This window comes from Osmia bicornis, chromosome 6 (genome assembly GCF_907164935.1).
Source record: "Osmia bicornis bicornis chromosome 6, iOsmBic2.1, whole genome shotgun sequence".
NCBI classification, from domain to species: Eukaryota; Metazoa; Arthropoda; class Insecta; order Hymenoptera; family Megachilidae; genus Osmia; species Osmia bicornis.
In genome coordinates, this window is record NC_060221.1 from 8,851,173 (window position 1) to 8,864,052 (window position 12,880).

Sequence of the window (12,880 nt, forward strand, 5' to 3'; positions counted from 1 at the left end):
CGGATTGGTACCCCTGCATAAGAGTAGAATGTGGAGAGCCTGTGAGGGGAAGCGCATATGGCTATATGGCTTGGTGTAACAGACGCACGCTGAATAAAAAGTTTTCTTTAATCGTAAATACCAGTATCCTTAATTAACCACGAAGCAATTGCACGCAGTGAGGAGTAGGGAATACTTGACAGGCATCCTCTAGGAACAACCCTACAAGTAATCATATATTTATCGCAATTATAATCCTGGATTATTTGAACTATTATGGACATCGCACAAAGTTTACAAAACGCTTTGCAGAGAAGCACTAGAGCAACAGAAGATCTAGCCGGTCTTTTAGATCCAACTAAAGAGGGATGGAGCGATGATTTACTAACTCAACTAGTTAGAGGTCTTAATTTCCCAAGCACCGCATATCTTAGAACAGAAAAACCTCGTATTCTCAAGCGATTTTTCAACTTGTATGTAGAAGGAGTAGTGGAAAAAACTGGATACATTAGTAGGAGTTCTCAATGACGTCATTGCCATTGGATTAACACCTATGGGTTTAATCTGGAAAGCACCGGATAAGAAAGTACAGGGTTTTTATCCGAAGAACACTTCAGATCCCCCTTCCTTGGGTATGTGTAACCAGAAGTTGAATATGACCCTAAACGAGAGTCAACTGTCCCAATTTCGGAATTACCTCCATGAAATCATAAAGGGAATTGATCCTGAAAGTCCAGAAACTGCTCCAGAAAAATGTGTTGTTCGATTGGCCACGTTTTTAGCCCTTACTTTATATAGATTTGCGACTACAAATGCAACCCAGATGGAAAAGGCATTCAAGGAAACACAGTATAAGGAGAACCTTATCAATTTAACAGGATGGCCTGCAAGGCAGCCATTTTCGCCTCCCCATTCTGCTTGTCTCAAAATTTGTGAAAGAGCCCTAGCTAAAGGTCTAAAATCCACCTCCAATTTATTTATTAAAGTAGTACACGAATTTGTCTTAACGAAAAAAGTCGGTTATCCGGACCCAAATGTCGCAGGGATACTAGACGCCGCCCTTCTCACTGATACGGCTAGAAATGGAATGGGAATGGTTGAGATGTTGTATCATGTGCAACTCATCACCCAGATGAAGTGGAAAGTCATTATGGCCAAGACATACAATACGCTAACTCGCGCCTCATGGGAGAACCTCGTAACATTTTTCGTGGAACAAACCAACACTAATAACCCTCAATATAGTTATCATTGGGCAAGGATTATAGACAACGACTACTTCAAAGGATTAGCTTCTGATAATAATGAGTTCCTAGCTACAGTATTCAAATCTGTTATCGACTGTGATTATAGAAACAGCGTCCGACAAGCCGACTGGACAAAACCGATCCGGGGTGCCAATGATGTAACATACCTGGGAAAAGCTCTATACGAAATGAGCCGATCATTAGACGAAGCCCAAACTGCTCCAGAAGGAGCAAATTTAATGGCGCGTGCTCTAGTGTTAAGAGATATATGATCGTAAAAAAAAATTATTCTTTGTTCTTTTCTCTTTTGCGAACCAATGTTGCGCATCTTTTTGTTCTTTTGTTAAGATAATATATTTCAGTTTATATAAATATTCTCATTATATCTAGTGTTTATTAGAATGTAAGGTTTAGTTAAAAAGTCAATGGTGTTATATGTATAAATCAATAAAGTTTCATATTTCATTATATTGTAATATACAGGGTATTCGAAAAGTGTGGGACCCCCTTATTATCTTGAAAAGAACACATTTTTCGTAAAGTACTATCTTGTAGTGACCTTGAATGTGACCTTTGGGTCGATTTTCAGAACACATCCAGCCACCAAAGGCAAGATCGGTTACAGATCCGGTGGTGGTGGCGGTGGTGGTGATAGTAATATTAAAATAAATCCAGAAATAGCAGAAATCGTGCCAATGTTAATGAAAACTGCGCCGAGTGTTTTCTCATCTAATTTCGCAGAAGAAGATTTGGCGAACAAATGAAATGCCATATTCGATGACAAATACATATATCTTTGACGATATGATTGAAGTGGATGATAATCATACGAGTATAAAAACTACTGAAGAAATTAGTTATATTACGACCGCAATTAATGATAAGGGTCATGAATAAGGTTATTAATAATCATTCCCCAGAATGCAAAAAGGATGAAATTGATGAAATCGTGGATGGTACATACGCTGCAGCGATGAAGACCGCACAAAAAAAGACCAAGACTGAAATTAGAACGTATGGTTGCAACAGCGAGAAGCTGTCGCTTTATCGATACATCAATTGCCCGCGAGAAGGTGTCGACGTATCATGAGAAGAATCTATTCCTTGTTTCGAGCGGAAACACATTACCGGTTGTTTTGGGTCTCTTGGACAACAGCGTGATATTCGAATATTGAGAAGGTCTCGAGAAGCCGTCGCGAACAGACCTATGGAATTGTGTTCTCTAATTGCTCTGTATTTTAAATATACAGTTTTGTTTGTTGTTCGTTGCCGTTATTATTTGAAATGGAAACTACAAGCACCGCTCCTCGGCGCAACATTAGTGTCTGAAGTGGGATGAAGACTCGTTCATCAATTGGGGACGAAGTCGCCCTTGTATCGTTGGAGACGCTCTTCGAAAACTTGCAGGGGAGCATTTCTTCGCAGTTTCAGGAGCAGCAACGCGTCTTCGACTTCCGATGGGAAGAGGAGCGCTCTCGCGCTGAAGAGAAGCAGCAGGCAGAGAGAGCGGCTTATTCAGCGAAGAAGGCGTTGGAAGGACGAATTGGAGCGATGGAAAGCAATTATCAGGTGCTATCGTCAAATTTTCAGTCGTTTTTAGAAAATTTTTCGGTCACGACAATCCGTAATGGGGATCGCGAGACCGTTCCTGTAAATACTTCTGCTTCCGTTGGACTCGCGATACCTCAGCTTTCGCCACCGGTCCCTCAGCAAGAAATGATCGGTGTGTCGCGGAACGTTTCCGATTTAGGATATCGGAATACAGAGGATTCCGTCCCGGAATATCTTCAGGAACTGTATACTCGAAGTGGAAAGGATACGAATGAAGAGCAACAGATTGCATTTAGGAATTTGCTTCTTGAATTTCAGGACAGTTTTGCCAAGAATTCGGAAGAGGTTGGTAAATGTGATATTGTCCAGTATAAAATAGACACAGGATCTTGTTCACCAATTAAACAGCCTCCACGACGGTTACCTTTACACCGCTGAGATGAAGTTAAGGAATTTCTTGCAAAAATGGAACGACAAGAAGTGACTGAAAAGTCGAAGAGTCCATGGGCTTCGCCAATTATTCTAGTCAAGAAGGACGGAACTACCAGATTTTGTGTAGATTATCGACGTCTCAACGAAGTTACGAAGAAGGATTCATATCCGTTGCCGAGAATCGAGGACACTTTGGACGCGGTGGTCGGTTATTGGCAGATTTTGGTTGATGACGAAGATAAGGAAGAAACCGCCTTCTGTGTTGACACAGGACTGTGCCAATTTAGAATCATGCCCTTCGGACTTTGTAACGTTCCGGCTACTTTCGAACGCTTGATGGAGAATGTTTTAAAAGGTTTAAATTGGAAGATTTGTCTTGTATATTTGGATGACGTTATACATTTTGCAAAGAGTTTTGAACAAGAGATTGAGCATATAAGAACTGTGTTCTCCCGCTTGCGCGACGCAATGCAATTTCTTTGGTCGAGAAGTCAAGTACATTTGGGGCACATAGTCTCAGAAGATGGAGTGAAGACTGATCCAGAGAAAATTTCAGCGGTACAAAATTGGCCAGTCCCAAAGAACGGGACTGAGCTGCGAAGTTTCCTGGGTCTCTGCACTTATTATAGAAAATTTGTGAAGGATTTCTCTTTCATCGCGAAACCATTATATCATCTTATTGAGGACAGAGTACCTTTCCGTTGGTCAGAAGAATGGCAGGGTGCTTATGAAAAATTGAAGAGGCATCTTGCAGAATCCCCAGTTCTGGCCTACCCTCTTCCTGATGCAGATTTTATTCTTGATACAGATGCATCGAATGTTGCAATTGGAGCAGTCCTTTCTCAGGTCCAAGAAGGACAAGAAAAGGTTGTAGCCTATTTCTCAAAAATGTTAGGAAAGGCTGAGAGGAATTATTGCGTGACCAGAAGAGAACTGTTAGCTATTGTAAAATCCATAGAGCATTTCCATCATTATCTTTATGGACGTAAATTTCTGGTAAGGACCGATCACGCTTCTTTGAGATGGCTGTTCTCATTCAAGAATCCAGAGGGGCAGACTGCAAGATGGATTGAACGATTACAAGAATATGACTTGGAAATTAAGCATCGCGAAGGAAAGAATCACGGAAATGCGGACAGTCTATCGAAAAGACCCCGCGAAGCTTCGCATTGCAAGCGTTGTACCCGCCTGGAAGAAAAGGATCACGAAGAGGAACATCACATCTTTAGGACTGTTTGTAAACCTGGAAATTTTGAAGAATGGATTAAAGAACAACAGAATGACGAGGATATCGGTTTTATTCTGGAAAGAAAGAGTAAAGAACATAAATCAGATTGACAGGAAGTTTCCGCTCTTTCTTCTGGAGCAAAGTTCCTCTGGGTACTTTGGGATTCATTGGAAATTCATCAAGGCTTATTGTAAGATGGAAGTCCGTTGACGAAAAAGAAGTTGCCAGATTATTAATTGTACCAAGGAGTAAAGTCGAGGAGGTTCTCCAGGAGTGCCACGATGCGTCGTCTGGAGGACATTTCCGAATTCGTAAGACATTGGCCAAGGTTCGTCAGCGATTTTTCTGGCTTAGTCACCGTAGAAATGTGGAGGATTGGTGTCGTCGGTGTTATCGATGTATGGCGAAGAAAGGTCCTATGGGGAAGGAAAGAGGACTTATGAAAGTTTACAATGTAGGAGCACCTTTTGAGAGAATCGTGCTCGACATTGTTGGTCCCTTACCAATAAGGTCTTTCATTAGATCTCAAGGTATTTCATTGTAATCTTTCATTGGGAGCTTTAAATCCTTTAGCTCTAGCGAATTGAGTCATGTTTAAAAAATTCTGAAGACACCTAAATTTAATAAAAAATTGAATTAGACTTTCTGGGACATGACATTATCACTAACAGGTACAATAAATTTGCTGTCATTTGAATTACTCATTATAGAAAACTGCATATTCAAAATGTCAAGGAAAGAAATCATTACCTCCAGATTTATTACATTAATTTTTATTAGAAATTATACGTAATATATATTTCCAACAACAAATAAAGACATAGAAACAATTACATTAAACGATATTCTACCACGTGTTAGTCATTCTATACATACAGGGTGTCTAACGACTACGTCAATAACCGAAGAGGGATGATTGACAAGGTGATTCTAAACAACTTTTTCCTTTGCCAAAATGTTGATTAAGGCTTCGTTTACGAGTTATTAACAAAAAACACTGGCCAATCAGAACGCGCCTTTAGCGCGGGCCGAACCACGAGAGCACGACCACGGCTTGAACACAGCAAACTCAACACTCGTAGTTTGCGCGCTCTGATTGACCAGTGTTTTTTGTTAATAACTCGAAAACGAAGCCTTAACCAACATTTTGGCAAAGGAAAACGTTGTTTAGAATTACCTTGTTAATCATCCCTCTTCGGTTGTTGACGTAGTCGTTGGACACCCTGTAGAATCTGTAACAGACTTGCTTCTTCTCTCTAGTTCTGACTCCCCACTCTGCACCATGGGTTCGCCGAGAGGTTGGTACCCCTACTCTCTTAGGTTGGTACGTACTGTATGCATCATAGTGTCCGTTGGTATAGTGTATTTTGTAATTTCAAATAAATTATTGAATATTCTAAAGTTTTTATTAGATGATTATGTTAAATATTTTAACGCTTTTATTAAATAATGAGATTTATGATATTTACTGCAGTTAAACTTGGATTCCAAAGTCAGTGCTTTTTCACTAGACGAACGGACACTATCACAGCCGACTCTAGTACTAGCCGTGCTGAAGTAAAAATGGCAACACCGCGGGAGTCCGGTCTGAATATATCAACATCTAACCCTACTCTATCTGCCTCCCGGACTCCCAGACTCCCAGCCAATCAACGTCGTCGGACTCTCGGCTACTCTCTGGACTTCACATAACCTCTTTGGTTTCGTTCCAATAATTTCGCTTGTTTCAAGGTTTTTATTCACTTATATACACGTTTATCAATTCTTAAATGTTTCAATTTGATCCAAAGATGGTCTCATTTTGCTTCATACCTAAATTTTCTTGAAACCACTGTAAATATTTCAAATATCATGCTTCACAACACCAAACTACTTCGAGAGTACACAAAATTTATATTACATTTATAACAATTTTATACTACCACATCACTTCTACTTGCCATAGTTGCAACGTTTATGTATTGTTTATACATAATTAATACAAAATAGCGTATATTACTACAGCTTTTAATTAAAAAAGACAGTAATTACAATTCCCAGCACAGGACTCTGTTTTTGAAAATAGGACTCCCGATTGTCACGTGAGCGGTGTTGCCACGTTGTTCAGCATGGCTAGTACTAGAGTCGGCTGTGACACTATGTATACCAATCTCTCGGCGAACCCACGGTGTGGAGTGGGGGAGTAGAGCCGAGGAGAAGAAGCACACACGGCATGGCGTATAGACGCATGCTGAAATAGAAGTTATCTTTAACCGTAATTACGTGTATGATTATTAACTACGAGATGTGAACACGCAAGGTGTAAGGAATGCCTAGCAGGCATCCTCCGGAGTCGACTAAAACCCTACAGTGGTGATCCTGACGTGATTTTTAGTTTTGTTGGGCCTACACAGTAGCGAGAAACCATGCTACACTCGGTCGCGGAAACGTTTTTATTATGTTTCGATATTTTGGACGAGCTGCACAATAGTGCGTGGATCAGTGACGAATGCGTTTGTCATGTACATTTGTTCATTTTCGGGACAATATAAAGTTACTTTTTCCATTTTTTGGTATATAAAATTTCTTTGGAATAAATTGTGGATGACTAATAACGTCACACGCTCACGCCGACCGAACGTTCATTTTTATCGCCTGAAGTTGCTCATTACACCGTCCGCTGAGCGCCGAGTGCAATAAGTGGAACGGCACCAAGAGCGATATGAGCGTTAAGTGTAACGCACCCTATGTGGTATCCGTCTCTGTTCGTTACAACGGCTCTTCATTGTGACCACGTGATTTTTGCCAGTGGCTTTTGCCGTTGGTTAACCACGTTCGTCTACGCAGTTGCTAATGCAGCGCAGAATTCTCCGCCTGATGGTCTTCAGACATCCATTTCTACGGGCTGTTCAGCGTCACCGGCGCCTTTTTCTGCGAGGATGTTTGCGTAATGCCAACGTCACCGGCGCCTTTCTCTGCAAGGGTGTTTGCGTGAAGCCAACGACACCGGCGTCTTTTTCTGGGACATCCTGCTGCGGATTTAGCATCACCACAACATCTTTTCTCCAGGATCTTCAGTGACGTAGGTTGTGAGACTTTTTGCGCCGCGGAAGGCGTCCGTTAAAAATCGACGCCATTTTGAATTCGGCACATGGCTAGCGGCGTCCGCTAATTTCGTATTCGCCGTGACCATTAGTAGTCAACGCCTTTGACTATATACCTTTTTTTACCGAAATAATATAATTTTACTTTTAAATACAATTCAATAATTGTTTTGATCAGCTCGTATTTATGATTTTCTAACAAATCATTGTCTGTAATATGCGCATCAAAATTTTTGGATAGTTTTTCAACGTTTAAATTTCTGATGACATTTATAGTAATTTTCTGAAAAACATTTTTTGTTTTTAATTTCTTTTCTACTCTAAATATTGAACATTTTCTCATCTACACTTATTATAGAATAAGTGGCTTGTCTCGGATATCGTAAACCGCCAAGACTTTTTGCATGAATAAAAAATGAACATGTCTCTACTGATTCATTCAAGAGTTGAATGCATATGCAGCAGGCAAGTTTTTTTACAGCACGCATTTCAACAAATCCTGCGACATGTAACACGGCGTGGTGTGCTATTGAATTAATAAATTCGATTGGAATATCGTCAATAATTACATCATCGACATCTTCTTCGAAAAATCACTTACAGTTTTTAATTCTTTTGGAAGATATCGTCGAGATGTTTGCGTTATCAAGCGGCAGACAATTTGCTGCCGCTGACGATTTTATTTCGTTGTGATGGAGGAGGCATTTATAAGCTGCGGTGAATTGGAAGCAATTGGGATTATTGTGGTATCCTCCCATTGATCGGATGCATGAAAAAAATATCTCAAGATGATCCTGAGATAATGTATATGACAAAATATATTTTAAATATCTCGTTTCAACATAATCTTGATATATTTTTTCAGATTTTGGATATCAATAATAAATTCCAAAAATCCTGTCTTTGATTTTGTTTCCGTAATATATTTGCTGCTTGTAGAAATATATTTTCTAATTTTTTTACAAAATTAAAAAATCCTATGTTAGAATGTACAAAAATACATTGCAGTTGGTCACCGAATTTTTGTTTGGCACCATAATTGTTACTATTTGCAGTAACTGCTTCTTTCCATGTACAGTAATGCTTCGAAATAAGCAAGTGGTCTCTGCTTCGAAATAAGCAACTCCGTATCCCCTCTTCTTTGTTTCAAGTCGCCCGCAAAGTGAGAGGTACGAGAAATGAGTGAGAGGTCCATGAAAGCGCGAAGCCGATGTTTAGTGTAATAAATTTCACGCTCGACTGAGCAGTGACATCGGTTAGTAGAAGAAGGATGGAATATATATAATGCTTTCTCAGTCTGGTATATTTGCTTCGAAATAAAGCATAGTGCGAGAATGAGAGGGCATGCTATATTCTATCCTTGTCCAAAAAATAACATCGCTGCTCGGCCGATCACTTTATGATTTGCCGCTACCTCGGATCTCTCACTCGTTTCTCGCGTTCTCTATCGTCCCGTTTCGAGAACAAAGTCAAGCCGAATAGCATACCTGCTTCGAAATAAGCAACTGTTCGGTCCCGAGCCACTTGCTTATTTCGAAGCATTACTGTACTACATTGTACAAATGTCAACAATTGTTGACAAATGCGTCCGGTAATGAAATATACTATGCAGTCAAACGTTGCAGGCATGGTATAATCATTTAATTTAATTTTAGTAAGTGATTCGTTTGGTTGCTTTGATTTGTATAAAGATTTGATTTCATTCAGGGAAATGAGAGGTGGTTTCATTTCTTTTTTCACTGTACAATTGCCGTACTTTGGCGGGGACAAAATCGAATAGGAACGTAGAATTTTGTAAATCTGCAGAAATGTTAGAGTTGCAAGATGATCATTACATCCTCCTGCTTGACGAATGCAACCAAAGAATCGCTGTAAATAGTACAAATATACGAATTAGTCTGATCAGGTAGACTCGGTCTATATTAAATCGGATAATCGAGATTCTACTGCAATTAAAACTGCTTCATTAGTACGAAAATGATGTCAGGAAAATCAAGTTTTTATATCATTAATATTCCGTAGAAAACACACCTCAAGAGTATCTTGATTTATATTCCCTGATAAAACGCAAGGGAAATTAAATTCACTAGTTAAATAATTTCTGATTATTTAGTCTTCTTTTCCAATTCAATTATTTTCCTGCGGATTAGGCCCTCCCTTGTCTTAATTGGGTCGTTTTCCACCACCATATTTAGTCTCCCTCTGCCTCTGCCCCTTGGGAGGGCATCTGGGTCCTTTCTCAGACCCATCGCCACTTCCCATCCTCTGGGGTTGTGCGCAGGAGTAATATGTTGGCCCCGAGCCTCTTGGATCGCTTGTATTTCCCCACCTAAGGGGACATCACCCTTTTCCCAGTATTCAGGATTCTTAACTTTGTTTCGTCTCGCCAGAGCAGGATAGTCTCTGAATCTCTCCATATCCATATCATCATCGTCCATAATACCCCATTTTTTTGGCGACGAAATCCCTCGCCGTGGCGTAGGCTATATTCCTGTATGCCATCACTTTCTTCACAGCTTTCTCTCTTTGGTATTTCCAGCAGCCCTTTGATAGGCTGGTATGATCACCCCCGCAGTTCAAACATCTCACTGGCTTTTCGCATGGGCCGTGTTCATTTTCAAGGCATTTAATGCACCTCTTATACTTATTCCTGCATTGCCTCTGCTCGTGTCCGAAACCGAAACATTTGTAACATTGCTTGACCGATTCGACGTAAGGGATAACTCTAACACTGACGTGACCGTAACCTATCCACAGTTCCTTCGGTAGTTGGTCTCCTTTAAAGGTTGCTAAAATAGCAACACCTTCGATCCACTCTATTTTTCCATCTTTATTCACTTTCCTTTTTAATCTTTCAAATTTGACTTCGGGTTGCCCTGGCATGAGGGCCTCCTCAAGGGCCTCAACTGGTTCCTCCCAGTTCGTGATAACGCCTTTTCTCGTTCTCTTGCGCTGTGGTAAGTACGCATCAAAGCATACATTTCCGGCTTCGGCTCTCCTCAGAAATCATTTGCAGCCGCCATCTCGCTGAACACAAGCTCCGCCCTGTTAAAAGCAACCATTTTAAATCCTCTCAAAGCTTTCCCTCTATTCTTAATCTGTCTATAGATTTTAATGACATTTCTACGCTTCATTTTGCTCGTTGATTCTTTTTTAAGCACCACCGTGACCATATATTCGTTGCTGGCCAGTTCCTCACTGCAGTAAATTTTTTTTTGCTTCTCACCTTTCGCTGTATTAGACTCGAGTGATGGAACGGCCGTTCTTTTGTTCTTAGGGGTTCCGTTCTCTTCGAAGACTTCCACGTTTTCACAATCCTTTGTCGATTCCAAAAGTTCCTTTTCCACGTTCGTTATTTCCTTATCTATATTATTTACAGATTTGAGTAACTCTTTTTCCTCCACGGGGGGTTTGTTTTTACCTTGTGTAATTCCTTCCGTTTCTTCTTCACTTGTAATCCTTAGCCTCTTTCTTCTTGATTCTACCTTTGTTTGATCAGTACATTCCAGAACAGTTCCAAATACAACGCTTCCAGATCCTAACGGTCCTTCCGTTTCAATTTCAATGTTACCAACTTCTAAATTCACTTCTTCTAGGTTCGTTTCCATCGGTGCAGATGTACTCACCCCCATACTCTCTTCCATACCGCACCCTATATCTTCACCACAGTCCATCGCTAGGATTTTTTCTATTTCTTGATCCTCTAGCTTGTTCATCTCTATCTCATCAATATTTCTACATCCCGTTCTGCCGATGCCGTTCTTGATTTGTTTAATTTTCTGCCATGCCTCGGTAGGGCTTGTGTGGCAATCAATGGAAGCCGCGAATTCATCCCATGCATAGGCCTTCTTTTCCTCTATTAGTTTTTTCATTTGCTTTCCAACTTCCCTCATCTTGATCCAATTATCTTGATTTGGTCTCTTGACAAAGGCTTGAACCGCTTTTCTCCTAGCTCTTTTTGCAGCATTACATTCCTCATCCCACCACAGTTGCTTTTTTTTCTTATCCCTATCAACCCTGGTCCTATTCTTTCTTCTACCATTAGTGTCCTCCTCCAATTCCTTGGCACCCCCTGCTTTCCTGATGGCGTTGCTTATAGCCACGGTGAGATCCTTGCACCTCTCCTCAACAATCTCAGCAACATCCTTTTGAGCCTCTTCTACCCACCTTTCTCTTAGCCCTTCAGCTTCCTCCTCTGTAGCAATAGAGTAAAGATCCCAGTTCATTTTATCTTCTCTAAACTTTCTAGTGGAGTTTCTAACTTCTCTTATTCTTTGTAGCTCTTCATTTCCTAATATCAGAGTTAGAACCTGATGATCTGAACCCATGGTTTCGTTTTCTTCTATTATTGTTGCGTTGTCCGTTACATAATGAGATCCAATAAACAAATCTATATTTGAGGGTGGTCTACCACCCGTCCCGATTCTCGAGTTCGTGACAATGTTAACAACAAACAAGTCATTTTCCCTGACAACCTCCTCTAATAATAATCCCTCCCTGCTATCCACCACGCAATTCCACACCTTGTTTCTAGCATTAAAGTCCCCCATAAATATTGTTTCTACCCCCTGTCTCTTATTCTTAAATAGCCCTGTCCAATCCTCTTTGCTCCATCTCCCCCCCCGGTCTTCTATAAACAAGAATAATATCCCATGTGCTTTTGTTAGAGTCTACTGTTAAACCAAGAATTTCTCTACCCGTACCCTTCCACTTCAAATCATTTCTTAATGTATATTTTAAACCTTTATCAATTAAAAAGGCTAAGCCCCCACCCTGTTTATCCTCTTCCAGATCCTTTCTGACTACATCAAAGCCAGGAATCACGAATCTGTCTTTCTTTTTAAGCCAGGTTTCCGTAACCCCCAAAATATCAAATTTTTTAATAACTTCCTTGAGTTCTCCTAGCTTCCCCTTAACACTTCTAGCGTTCCAGGTTCCCAAAACAAACTTACCCTTAGCTGTTGAAGTAGCCATTTTGCCGCTTGAAATTTTCCTCTCCCTCTTCTTTACTCTCTTTACCCCTTATACATTCGCCCTCTATCCTCCTCCTTAAAAACCTCCGAGCTTTGTAACAGGTTATGTAGTAATGATTCACACGCCTACAAAAAAGTATAAATTTAATAAATGTTTTAATTACACATATGTTACTCCATCTCACACAGTCTTTTCTTATTTTTACATAACTTTTAAGGTCACTTAGATCTACACCATAAACCATCCAGGACAAACATAACGAATTCTTTAGATTATATACTACAATACCCATACCTTCGTTTCCTATTCTACTGTTGTTAAACCAATTCTTTTTATTCTTATCCGATTTTTCGATTCTTCTGTTCCAAACATTAAACATCCTCTGC